This window comes from Fundulus heteroclitus, unplaced genomic scaffold (assembly GCF_011125445.2).
Source record: "Fundulus heteroclitus isolate FHET01 unplaced genomic scaffold, MU-UCD_Fhet_4.1 scaffold_40, whole genome shotgun sequence".
NCBI classification, from domain to species: Eukaryota; Metazoa; Chordata; class Actinopteri; order Cyprinodontiformes; family Fundulidae; genus Fundulus; species Fundulus heteroclitus.
In genome coordinates, this window is record NW_023396813.1 from 175,864 (window position 1) to 188,851 (window position 12,988).

Sequence of the window (12,988 nt, forward strand, 5' to 3'; positions counted from 1 at the left end):
ATGCACTCCCGATCACTCCCGATCACTCCCGATCACTCCTGAGGGCCGACTGAATTTCAAACGTTTGATTTTCCACCGACAATCCGATTGCAGATCGGGAGTGGCTTGTGAGAGGCGGATCATCCCTCGTTACCCCCTGAATGCTACACGACACAGGACGCACCATGAAGCTGAACTCGACCCAATCCAAAAAATTCTCGCACAACTGAAGAATCGGCCCGAAAAGGGCAAACACTCGTACAGTGTATGCCTGCCTTAAGCAAAGAAAAAATTTACAAGGTGCAGTGAGTGAGAAGGGGTGAGAAAAAATATTTTGATTATGAAGTATATGTCAATTCAATTCAATTTTATTTATATAGTGCCAATTCATGAAACATGTCATCTCAATGTACTTTACAAAGTCAAATTCAATCATATTATACAGATTGGGTCAGATTATACAGATTGGTCAAAAATGTCCTATATAAGGAAACCAGTTGATTGCTTCAAAGTCCCGACAAGCAGCATTTACTCCTGGGGAACCGTAGAGCCACAGGGAGAGTCATCTGCATTGTACATGGCTTTGCAGCAATCCCTCATACTTAGCAAGCATGAAGCGACAGTGGAAAGAAAAAACACCCATTAGCGGGAAGGAAAACTTCCAGCAGAACCAGAACCAGGCTCAGTATGAACGGTCATCTGCCTCGACCGACTGGGGGTTACAGTGTGTTTGTGGTGTTGAGAGAGTGTGTGTTAGTGTGAAAAGAGATAGAAACAGAAGCCCAAGAAGACTTAACCCCCATACAGTGCAAACTGCTGAGCTGTGTATACATTTAATTTATCATTGTGTAGCATAACATGCGTTAAATTCACCTGTTGTGGTTCTAATAAAGTCACGGAGTGACTGCCAGATCCGTTTTTTTCTTCCTGGGTCAAGGCGCACACTGCTTTTGCTTTTCCATTCTCTCTTCATCTCTTTTTCCCCTCTCCCTCCCCCGTTTCCCTGGCTGCTTCTATCAATCTTTTGGAGCCTCTTTTTACATATCTTCCAAACTATAAATTATGCACTTGGTCAGCTGTACTCTCACCGCAATTGATCAAATTTTCTCAACAAGACCACTGGGCGAAGGAGAGGCCTTGTGCCCAAAGGGACGTGTGAATCAGAACACACGGTGGGAGGAGGATTGTGTGTCTGTCCATTTTGTCAGTCGATGATGTTAAAAATCTGTTCAAAATTGGATTTATGATAACAGGATTTGTGCTTTTTGGAGCTGGCGGTTACCTGGATTATTCAGAAATTGTGAAAATGTTGCAGCTGTTTTGGCCAATGTCAAGGCTGCCTGAACTATGTGAAGGAAAGATCTGCTACCAGCACTGCCTGCCCAAAACAAATGCTATTATCCAAACTCGCTCCCCTACAATCTTAATTTCTCTTGGATGTTATGTAAACAAGACGCCCTGTGACATCTGACGTCTGTGACCTTGAAACAGAGTGAACTGAAATGAACTGCCTAATAATGTTCCATCACTATCAAAGACTAATGGCTACAAGCATTATCTGGGACAATTCACATACGCACACACACATGCGCACACACACACACACACACACACACACACACACATGCGCACACACATACACACACACACACACACACACACATTATTGCACTAAAACAATCACACACATGGCCTCTACTGTTCTTTTTCCATTACTCTGCTACTTTCTGTTTTAGCTGTAGTGTCAGAAAGGTCAGATCAGAGACCTCAAATTGTAGCTTTCTTACAACTTTTGGTGATGAAGCTCATTCTTTCTGTATGTTTGTTAATGTATGAAACAATTCTAGGCAAGAATTTATTTAGGTTATTCCTTTGTTTTCCTATGTTGGTCTGTAATGTTTTACTGTTCATGTACAGCACTTTGAATGTCTTGTTACTGAAAAGTGCTATATAAATAAACTTACCTTACCTTACCTGAACAACTGACCTTTAACATAATGTTTATCTACAGGCACTGTTGCTTGGGTGCCCTCTTGAATGCATTTCTTTCTAATTTGGAATAATAATTTAATTAAATTCAATTTTGTTAATGTAGCACCTCAATTCAACTCAAGACATTTTACAAAGTCAAATTCAATCAAATCATACAGATTGGTCAAACAAGTTTCCTGCCCAAGGAAACTCAGCAGATTGCATCGAGTCCTGACAAGCAGCATTCACTGTCTCCTTAAAGAGTGGGGAGCTACAGTGGACAGTCGTCTATATTGTTGATGGCTTTGCAGCAATCCCTTATATTGGGCATGCATGAAGTGACAGTGGAGAGGAAAACTCCCCTTTAACAGGGAAGAAAACCTCCAGCAGAACCAGGATCAGAGTGAATGTCAGCTGCCTTAACCGACTAGAGGTCAGAGGAGACAGCAGAGACACAAAAAGCACAGAAGCTCACATTGATCCAGGAATTATTTGTATGTTACTTGGTAATAGCAGATGATCTGCCTCCCCTGGAGAATTAATAATTTCTAATTGGAAAATAAAACTAGAAAATACTTCTATGAACAAGGCTTATTTGGGAGCAAATTTCCTCCATCTAGGGTAATTTAATTCCAGATTAAGTACATTTAAACATTTTTATGTTTTTACTTAACTGAATATTGTTTATGTTGCTGTGGGTGATGTAGTGCACTGTAGTGTCATTGAGCCATGATGAGAAAAATAGAAACAAAATAGATTGGGAGCAGCATATGCCCTGCCATATGAGCCTAGACCACTCCTCAGATTCACAAGCCCATTCTCCTTCCTGGGACTCTCAAAGGGGAAAGTCCGCCCTGGACCAGCAGCCATGGGGCCCCGTGAGGCCCGAAAGACCCACAAATATGCCTCTCTGAAACTCAGTTCCTGCTGTTTGTTTGGACAGCAATGGGGAGAAACTTGTCCTCTGCGGAGCGGAGGACCTGACCGAAGCTAAGCTGCACTCTGACTTCTGTGCAACCAACCGCAAAGTAAAGAATGCCGAAACAGCTTTGTTTATTTTTGTCAGCTGCTGCAGGAAAGCGGACGTGAGACGTCAGATCGGTCGCCTTCCCTCACCAGATAAGCTGAGAGCTCAGAGACTGTCTGCAGGATGTCGGCCCAGGCTACCCTTGACCACGTTTCGGCAAGCCACATGTCTGCTGCTGCTGAGAGCTAGACCGTTGCTGAAAGAATCAACGGTTTCCCTGGAACACTGCTCTTCCTTGGATGGCCAAAGTGAACCGATCTCACACCGAGACACCGGATGGTTTGGCAGAGGATGAACATGGTTGTTTGGAAGATTGGTGTGATGCGTTTACATGGTGCGTTTTTAAACACACGGAGCTTACTGGGTAGCTCCCGCTAGCTTCTTCGAATCAGGCCAATATGATTTGAGTGTGTTTTTCATGGTTTTAACAAACGTTTACCCCATTTACACTCCCCCTTTTTAACCGTGCCGAGACCAGTCCGAGCTCGGTAACCAAGATAACTATCGAGTGTAAATGGAAAGCAAACTAAACTGAACCAAGCCAGAACACACACTGAACACAACCGGGCCATGCTAGATGCAGACCAGTTCCATGTGTGGGTTCAGCTCGGTTTTTCCCTATCTCGGTTATCTGATAACGAAGAGCGCATGAGCAGACCGCGTCATCTCCTGACAGCCAGCTGACATTTCACACATTCATAAAAATACTAGCTTCCCTACCGTGACACACGGTTTCCAGAGATGATTCTGCTTAGCAGTGATGAACCTCAGCGTCTGTCGTTGTTTCCTGCGTCTGTAAATCCTTCTTAGACGTTTGTCTTATCCACTTCCCAAAAGCCGACTCTGTCAAGTAAAGTCACCAAAAGTTGCCGTCTTTGCCTGACTCTCCGCAAACAACAACGTTTCACCAAACATAACTTCCTGAATGTTACGGGCGCCGCCATCTTGATTTGCTTGGTGCCGCCTTCAAACCCAGAAAGCAGCAGTACAGCAGATCATCACTAGGAGGCGAGGAAACCGAGGAACCGAGATAGAGTGATGTGTAAACAGCCATCAGAACCAAGCTTGGCTTGGTTAACTGATCCAAGCTCGGACCGAGCTCGGCATGGATCGGTTTAACAAGGGGAGTGGAAATGGGGCTGTTATCTCCACAAGGATTTCATACTTTGATGGAATATTACTGTTCATGTTATCCAAACCAATCATTATAACTAATAAAGCTGAATTTTTTTTTTAAAGTTAGTGCCGAAAGCCCGCTAGCCTAAATGCTATCAGCTTCCAGCAACTTCCTGTTTCCGGTTATTCAACAACGGCTCGTTCCAGCATAAGGTTGCTTCATTTCACTGCTATGAGCGTTATTACCGCATTAATATTGAATAATATTGTCGATTTCAAGGCGTTTTGTTTAACTTTAGTAGTAGCCGATTTTAGCGACCGATCGCCACAGCGACCCCTAGCCTCCCGGAGGTATAATCGCATTAATAAATTTGATAGTTCCTAAAGTTAATGATTTTTTTTTTGAGCAACTCATTCTTTAAAATGTTATTTCCTCAAATAATGTTTTGTGTAACTCGTAATTTGCAATGTGAATCGGTTAAAACACATGCCATATGTTCTAAATTAGTTAAGCTAATTAACTCCATTCCATGTTCTGTAAGTCAGATCTGCAATGAAGCAGGATTCACTGAATTATTCTGATGATGATCAAGCACTTTGTTTTGTCTTTTGTTTCTTTTGCATGTATATAGTTATTTAGCTTAGCTTATTTTTATCCTCTCTTTGCTTAGTAGTTTAGTTAAGTTTCACTAGCCTAGTAGAGAGGATTTGTTGACTAAAATATAGTGTTAATTCAGATAAACAGCATTATATAGAGATGTTCTCTGGATGGTCATTTTATTTCTGTTATTATATTCTTGACTTTGAAGAGACGTTGTCACTCCTTTATTCTATGTGTGTGCAGGTTTTGCTGTTAAAAGATCGCTAGGGCTTGAATTCATCCCTTTCAACCGTTGTCCTGATATCAGCTTAAGAGCTGATATTCACCGGACAATACCTAACAGACAGAGTTATTTATTAAACATTAAATAACTTTAAACAGTGTATAATTGCACAACAGCACTATATCAGCAGAAGCCTGGATTATATTTAAATACTTATCTGGGTATAGAAACCAGATTCTGCCACGGCCACCCCTGGCGATGTCCTGGCCACCCCACTGGCTACCCCACTCGCCAGTGTAAATGGTAGTAGCGTCAATTTAGCATTTCATCTCATTATGCACAGCCAGGCCAGCTGACAGCTTTGCTAGGGCCCGGGACAACACAGTCTTTCTCCCCCCCCCCCCCCCACACCTGCCCCCACCACACACACACACACACACACACACACACACACACACACACACACACACACACAAAAAGTCAACTTAACTGTATACTTCATGCCCTGGAAATCTCTGTATTTCATACTGGATATTTTCAACCCATCTATTGAATTTAGTGCAATAGTTGATAATTTCTTCATCAGAGAACAGCAGCACTGCAGCCAAAACATTTTTGACCTGCTGTATATTAGCCAGTCCCTAACAATTTTTTTCCGTTCCATTGCAGGAGGTAGAATATGTTAGATACTTTAGGAATTCTCTGCCCTCTGAATCTGTGAAAAAGGCTTCCTTTTTGCCATTAAACGCACAACATTCACAGATACTTTTGACATTTTAGCTTGATGTATCATAAAACTGTTGACCTTTCGGGTTTTGTGATTTTTATTCTATTATTACAATTATATAATAATAATAATAATAATAATAATGTTATGTTTGTGCTGCTGCTTCTACCCGCAGTGGGTAGAAGCTGCTGCTTCTACCCACTGCGCCACTGTGCAGCCCCTGCACAGTGGCGCAGTGGGTAGCGCTGTTGCCTTGCAGCAAGAAGGTCCTGGGTTCGAGTACACCCCTGGGTCTTTCTGCATGGAGTTTGCATGTTCTCCCTGTGCATGCGTGGGTTCTCTCCGGGTACTCCGGCTTCCTCCCACAGTCCAAAAACATGACTGTTAGGTTGATTGGCTTCTCCAAATTGTCCTTAGGTGTGAGTGTGTGCGTGAATGGTTGTTTGTCTCTCTGTGTTGCCCTGCGACAGACTGGCGACCTGTCCAGGGTGTACCCCGCCTCTCGCCCATTTGACAGCTGGAGATAGGCACCAGCAACCCCCGCGACCCCATGAGGGATAAGCGGTTTGGAAAATGGATGGATGGATGGATGGGTTATGTTTGTTTTTTCCTAATCCACCTCATATATCTTTCAATCCTTATGTAATTTTGTCTGTGTTGTGTGCACCTCCCTGTTGCTTTAATCCTATAAATTTCCCCGCCGTGAGATAAATAAAGGATTAGCTAAATAACACTTTTTAATTCTTAAAAGGTTCTTAAAATGTCTTAATTACATTTTCTCTGTGGGCTCCAGGAACATATGATAGATAATATCTACTTTGAAAGTTAACATGAACTGCTGCTACAGATGATCACTCTGATCTACCTGGATGTTCCATGGAGGACTGAAACGCCTCAGTCAGTGACGTCACTCTGTGGGTCAGTCGGAGCAGTAAGAGAAGTTTTGTCTCCTTTTCTGTTTCTTGACATTTTCTTGCTCATGGTTTTTCCCGTGCTTAGATAAATTTGTTGTGTTACCACTGAATTTACCCGGCTTTTTACAAAACATTTACGGTATTAAAATAAAGGCAAACGCCGCTTATTCCCCTCTTCATGCTTTTCCTGTGTGCGGTCTCTCTCCCATTCTGAACAGGAGCCGCGCGGTTGTTTGTGTGTTGAGTGAAGAGAAGCTGAGGGGGCGGGCCAGAGTGAGCCTGCGTGCTGATTGGCTGGCGCCACTGAGCCATGTACGAGAGGGGAGGGGGAGCAGCAGAGAGCCATGACACATAGACTGCTGCTGCAGTTAGCGCGCGCGCTGACTGACACTGACCATTTTAATGATCAGAGGGTCCGGTTTGGGCCCCCCCCCCCCCCCCGTCCTGGGCCCAGGACAACTGACCCGTTTGTCCCCCCCTGTTGGCGGGCGTGTGCACAGCCAGCAACACAGCCGCTCTTCTTGACCTACTGAGCCGCTGCTGCATTCTCAGAGAACTACGGCAGAGGATGAACATGGTTGCGTTCAATGACCATAGAAGGAATTAACAGAGAAAGCGAATAAGAATTAGAAGACTAACGGTAAGTAAATAAGTCAAATCATTCCTTTGTAAAAGAAGAGGGGGATATATGAACTTTATTAGATACTGTTACAGCGGCTTTTGGTGTCTTTTTGACAAGTTTTCAGAGTTACGTAGCTATCGTTGTTAGCTGGCGCTTGTATATGGTTTGTCAATTTCAATACAATGAAGTGAAAGTCCACAGACATTTCTTATTTTAAGAAGAAATTAACGGCAGAAGGAGATAAAGAGATGACAGGGGAGCAGCAGAGAACGAGTGAAGAGGAGGAGGGGGAAGAGGAGGTGTATGGAGGAGAGGAACAGCTAGAGCAGCATGATGAGGAACAAATAAATCTAACATATATATATATATATATATATATATATATATATATACACTGTGTGCGATTTGCAAAAAAACCAGAGGGGGGAATCATTTCAAGTGTTTTATAAATGAACCACATAACAACAAGGTTATGTGGCCTGCATACTGTCTGGCTGGAGACAGCATGCAACCTGTCCTGGGAGGGAGGGTGGAGAAATCGGCTGCTGCTGCTTCTTGTCTGGTGACGCTGCCTGCAAATCTTCATCATCCACCAAAGTTCGTCCTGTAACATTACCATGGCTGTTCGTCTACTCTTGACCTTTTCTGTTAATTTTTTGGGCCGAAATATGACAAAATACTTTTGGAGTGGGTATTAGTTTACTTTAACCGCTTCGAGCAGAAAACGTATTAATACTCTTTAAAAACAGACAACAAAAAATTCAATTAACAAATGTGAAGGACACAAGACATGTATTTATATTAGGGCTGTCAAACGATTACAAATTTGAATTTGAATCGATTAATCACATAATGTCGATAGTTAACTCGAGATTAATAGCAAATTATTTGCATGTTTTATCCTTTTATTTCTGAAAGTGTAATAACCTGTTTGGGCATTTTAATATGCAATTTTGCAATAAATGACACTAATAAATTACATGCTTGTACAAAAAATATTTTTTTGTTATTTTTCAAGCACTTTTGAGAATTGGAATGAAGACATCCTAGTGCCAAATGTTAAACTCTGGACTATAATGGCTAAATGACGCATCATGACGCTCTGATGTTTACACAATGTGTAAATAAATTTGTAAATAAATACCATGCCGATATATTTTTTTGCCTCTTAAACAAAGATAGACATACTATTAGGCATATACATATAAATTAATAAAAATTTTGCATTTCAATAAAGTCATTTTTATTGTTCGTTTTTTCACTCTCTCTCTCACACATCTAATTCTGAGCTTTCACACCAACAACAATATATTTGCTTGCTGTTTATATCCATATTCATAGAGTTTAAGCCTGGAAAAAGGTTTTAAATTTCCAGGTCATTCCAGTCTTACTGGGCAGGAGCTTAATACCCTGAAAGAGACTGTTTAGCAACTGTTTAGTAACTCCTGGTCCTTCGTTTGGCAACGTAATTCAGCCTTAGTTTGTCAAATACTGAGAAAACAAATTAATAAGCATTAAAGTACGGTTTATGGGTTGGGTTTCTGCAATGTTATCAGCATGTTAAAAATTCATCTTCAGAACCAATGTCTGCTCAAAATGGTGATCTGCACCAAGAAATCTACTTTCAGCAGTTATCACCGGTTATTGCACCGTAAACTGCAGAAAATACGTGCAGAGTTGCTCTGTCTGCCTTTACTACCGTCGGCTCCTATGGCGGAGGGATATTTCAGCTGGATACAAAGTGTCTAGTGCGGGCAGGTCTCTTAATAACCGCTGTTTCGTCACTTATTTTAGAGCCCAAATAAGCGATTTCACTTTCAGAAACGTGCCCAAAAAAAACCCGCAACCCGTGACTCATGAAATTTAGAAGCGCCTTTAGAATAAAATAAGCCATAAGTCGCATGAAATAAACAGTCTGTGCTACAGTAAGCGCAGATCTGTTTTGCTACAGTCTCTAGCACTCTTGGAACTACGGAAAGCGCCGAGGGTAAAAAAAACACAGTACGGAGAGCACGGCGGGGAAAAAACATTAGGGAACGGTGTGTGTGTTTTGACTCGCAATTAACGGCGACAAAAAAAATTTTGGCGTTGTGGTCTAACGCGTTAATAACGCATTAAAACTGACAGACCTAATTTATATACATGTTTAAAAATCCATAATATTACTTATTCAGACCAGAGGGGGGGAGGAATGTATCCCCCCAGGGATAAAACATGAATGACCAGAGGGGGGTACGTCACAACCAGAGGGGGTGTAAATCCCCCCCACCCCCACCCCCCCAGCAAATTGCACCCAGTATATATATATATATTATATATATATGTGTGTGTGTGTGTTTTATTTGTCAGAATCGAAATACAGATAGGCCATTAATACAGCTAGAATTGATCATTACTAGGCTGGTATTATTTAATGTTATTGTCATCATCATCATCATTTAACAGACATTAGAATAACAGACTTTCGCTCCTGTTTCATTAGAGATACATCCCAGTCAAGACTAGAGCGGCCAAGGCAGCCACAACTAAAAATCGTCCCTCGAACCTGTCAAGGAGACAGAAGATGCTTTTCTAAAGACTGGCACAACACATGTAAATGGTTTGAATTGAGCCTGGTAACCAGAGTTGGAGACTATGGATCTTTTCCGTGAAGTTATTTTTGTAAAAGCGATTATTTATTTTTGTTTCAGACTAAGTAAAGGTTTAACTGTTTCTTACATATACAGTATAACCTTGTAATCAAAATATGACTGTTGTTCCCTGTTTTCCCTGAAATTCTTGTTGCATAAATAAAGATATAATTTCTGTTTTTGCTTTTATTTTTATCTGCCAGTATCTGCTTTTCCCCAGTAGTTTTCAATAAATGAATAAATTTACACCTTCTTGTAATCCTACATGACTATACAATACAAAGCAATTATTGTTCAACTCAAAATGTTAACTGTACTGTTATTAGTCTGTGTCTATGCCAGGGGTTAAAGTTCTCCGTCGCTGCAACGGATTTCCGTCATTTGGAAAATGAGCACAAATTGTTCCATCTACAGTTTTTAGTCAAGGTTTATAACTGAAGCTGCTCTCAACCAATGAAACCTGGCAGAGCCAGGACATTAGCCAATCAGAAAGAGAGTAAGGCGGGTCTTTGCAAAGCGGACATCTGCCAATCTGAGCTTTATTGGTGTTCAATCATTCTAACTTTTGGAAGAGCGTCTCAAACTGGCCACAGATGCATGAATGACAGTAGTGGTGGTCAAAGGTTTTCTTTGGATTTATGCAAGCCAGGAAGTCAGGAAGTGGAGCGGATTGACCATCTGACAACAACTTACATCGGTAAGCAGTCTGTCGCTGCTCCTGTAGTTAATTAATGAATTATTTCCACCTGTGGCCATGTCACCTTTCAGCGTTTATTCATTAAATGCGGCGACCGACCAGGGACCTCCTCATGATTTGCTGTTACGTTTTATGTAAAACTCGAAGAGTAAAGCGCTAGCTCAGGCTAATTTAGCATGACACGCTTTTTTTTTGAAGAAGGGTCGGAATATAAAACAATGTCCCGTATTTGACTGGGTCCGTTTTGGAAAAAGTGGAAAAATAAATAATTTCACCTGCGCTTTTCTGAACTAAAGAAGGCAGAGATGCAGTCAGAGCGTCTATCAGTCAATAGGCAGCAGCTCCACCTGATGAGCCGCTGCGCACCAGTACACTTAATAAAATGACAAGGATTTTGATGTGTACAGATTATTAAGGAAACTACATAAAAAAATAAAATTAAAAAAACTGCAGCTACAACATGGGCTGGAGAGCAGGTTTTAACTGGGTGAGGCCAGAGGTGATTCTCAGATTCTCAGAGAGCTTTTATTAAGTAATTTTCTTATTTTTACACGGAGTAGAGCGCAATGTGAAACTACACTGTAGAAGCAAGTTGTACTAGAAACCGCTGAAAAAGTCTCCTGTCTGTGGATCTATGGACTCATTTTATTCCGTCCCTGAAACACCAGACAGACAGTACTGCAGCCAAGATTACCTTCAACAATATTTAACTTTACAAAATACATTAGTAACATTTTGCTAATTAGAAATGTTCATATTTAAAAGCAAGTTATGTTTTTTCTGATAAACTTTGAGCAATTTTATTAAACTTTTAAAAAATGTAACATCCCATCCCTCATCGATTTTCTATACCGGCTTTTCCCTACAGGTGTGACGTCAAGCCGTATCTGGTGGGGAAACGCTGCTCGACGTCACACAGGGTCGTGGGCAGGGGGGCTGTCAATCCTGGACAGGTCTCCAGTCACTGGGCTAAGATTTAAATTTTATTAAACTTCAAAAAAGTTAAATAATGCCTTTTTATAAACTCATGAGTTGTGATAATTAATTGTTGAGCAATAACGGGCAAAGCAGAGAGCGATTATCGTAATGAGCGATCTGTGTTAAACTAAAATGTATGACATCATAGTGTTGGTTATGTGTCCTGCATTGCAGGACACATAACCAAGGCTCTGAAGCTGAAAGGTGGGACAGAGACAGGAATGGTCATTGCATATTGTAAAACTACCGGATTGGGTTAAAGTTGACTTTGCACAATAAGCAAGTGAGCAAACTAATGTGGCATTATTTCCACGGTCCCAGGAATATATGGGCTGACTCAAAAAAAAAATGTCAGTCAAACTGATTATTTTTGCTTTAACCCATGGTCTATGCACATTCAATCATTAGTAACATTAAAAATCACACAATAAACCAAAATATATTAATAGGTGTTTACTTAAGTCTTTCTGATAGTTTTCTAAAGGCAGCTTTACTACAACTGTAGAATAAAATCCTGAAATTATGGCTTTTAATTTCAGTGTGCCACCCCAAGAGTTTAAGTGGCTCCTTCTGGCCACCCCTATGAAAAATTTCTGGAGGCGCCCCTGTTGCTATAGTGAAGTTGCCTTATGTATTGGTGCTTTAGACGCACAACTGTCAGTGCAATGTTCTCTTTACAATTAATTTGCTCTATTTAGGTCAAACAAAAAATGTTATGAGTCTTATAATTTAACATTTTCTAAATATGTCATTGTTGCTGGGAAGGTCAAATAAAAAAATGCCAGGGAATCAAACTAATTTGCAGTTTGAATAAATATGTGTGGGAGATGTGTTCTCCATCTTTTAATCCAGCTAAAAAGGGAGATACTATATATAGATTTAATGGTCCTTAAAAATAGCATCTAATCTTACAAATGATAATACATTGAAACAGGGTCAAGGGTTTCTGAGGTCAGGGGATTGACATCCAGTCCTCCAGTTGTTTGCAAGAATTTGCAAACAACAAAGGAAAAGAACGGATGTCTTATTTAACTAAAATAGCTCACAGAATTACATTACTGTTTTTCCCAAAATGTGTTTCTTGTAACATGTTAACACACATTTTTAAAAGAGTTACATATTACAAAATATGTAACGTCCATGACTTATTTGAAAACATAGGCTGTATTTTATGATCTGGACTGATTTTTTTCCCAAAAGAAAAGAAAAAGAACTGCATCTGTGATGGAAAATGACTGACTGAATCTAATACGGCGATGCACCATCATCTTAAGCCTCTAAGATCTTTTTAATGTATTCTTCTCTGTCGTCTGGACCTGAAAGGGAAAGAGCTGAATGGATTCCATTAATTTAATTGAAGCAAGCCCTGACAAGAGATAAAACATCCTGGGCCCACATCTCTTCAGGGTTGGCGCTGGGCTTCATAGTAAACAAGCCGTGATCCGTAAACAAAGCAGAGAGAGCACTGCAACGCTCAACAGAGACTTCAAGGCCATGGAATAT

The 12,988-nt window shown here is 40.9% G+C and overlaps 1 long non-coding RNA gene across 1 annotated transcript; it reads left to right on the plus strand.

Annotated features, from left to right (window-relative positions):
- Nucleotides 1-7,000: 7,000 nt before the first annotated feature.
- LOC110367808 lies at nucleotides 7,001-9,999 on the plus strand. The gene is made up of 2 exons (XR_002427727.2): nucleotides 7,001-7,198; nucleotides 9,663-9,999. It is a non-coding gene; the product is annotated as an uncharacterized LOC110367808 (long non-coding RNA).
- The last annotated feature ends 2,989 nt before the right edge of the window (nucleotides 10,000-12,988 follow it).